This window comes from Cyprinodon variegatus, unplaced genomic scaffold, assembly GCF_000732505.1.
Source record: "Cyprinodon variegatus isolate N-32 unplaced genomic scaffold, C_variegatus-1.0 Scaffold140, whole genome shotgun sequence".
Lineage (NCBI taxonomy): Eukaryota > Metazoa > Chordata > Actinopteri > Cyprinodontiformes > Cyprinodontidae > Cyprinodon > Cyprinodon variegatus.
The window spans coordinates 1138847-1139991 of NW_015150593.1; the positions used below are offsets into that span (position 1 = coordinate 1138847).

The 1145-nt window shown below is 36.8% G+C and overlaps 1 protein-coding gene across 1 annotated transcript in view; it reads right to left on the reverse strand.

Annotated features, from left to right (window-relative positions):
- LOC107085999 (transmembrane and coiled-coil domains protein 3-like) overlaps positions 1-1145 on the reverse strand; it is a 33156-nt gene that overhangs the window by 6004 nt on the left and 26007 nt on the right. The window lies entirely within an intron of this gene.

A 1145-nucleotide genomic window follows, 5' to 3' on the forward strand; every position in this document is an offset into this window, starting at 1 on the left:
TGCTAACGTTACATCTAAACATAGCGGTTACTTAACCGGGTGTAGTGTAAATTGTATGTGAGGGTAGAACTGAGAGAAATTATGCAGGACTTAATGTAAGTTTGTTAATAAAAATACGCAGCAACAGATTACAGGCGTAAGCTGAAAAGCATTTATTTATTGGTGTCTTTCCATCCTGAAAAGTTACAGTCTTCTCGCTACTGTTATGTATGAATTAGAAATTTTTGATTAATATTTTTTGTAGTAATTCTATATTTGTTTATACCTAATCAATCAAGAATAAATAATAGCATCGTGTTAATAAAAATAGCAACATTTTTGCATTTTATCATGACTAGTTAAGGCTGCAGAACTCTGTAAGTAAACTTTCTAAACTACAAACATTTAACTGTTAGGGATGCTCAAAAAGGAGATATTGGACTGATCTGGACTAACTGGTGTTATTTCAGATTTGCCAATAGTTTATTTTATAAATTTTTTTTATCCGATTACTCGATTAATCGTAAGAATAATCGATAGATTACTCGATTACTAAAATATTCGTTTACAACAGCCCTAATATCAATCGAAAAAGCTTTTGGATTTGCTTCAATTTTTTTTTTGATATTTTAACTATAAAATGACTACATCAGTTTATAATACATTAAAAAAAACTATCTGGTTCACATCGCCAAAAAGGACACTTTTTGGCGATGTGACAATAAGAACAATTGTCTTGATTGAACAGATTTTGCTTTCACAAGTGAAGCAGTATGTCTATCGCCATAGTGTACCACTTGATTTATGCAAATACCGTAAATTCCGGACTATAAGCCGCTACTTTTTTCCCGCTGTTTGAACACTGCGGCCTATAATACAGTGCGGCTAATACATGTTTTTTTTCATGGCGCTTAAAACAAAGTATTTGTAACCACTGGACATCAGTGTGAACCGTGCAGTGAAAGTGGCACTGCGCAGTGAGTGGGAGACGTGGTTGACCAGCGGCGAGAAATCCTTCACAAAAACTGGCCGCATGCGAAGGGCATCCTTCACTGATGTCTGCCAGTGGGTTCTCAATGCGTGGAGCTGCGTGAAAACATCCAGCATCACCGGCGGGTTTTAGAAGGCTGGGATGCTGCGGGATGAAGAGGACCGCGAGTGCTCAG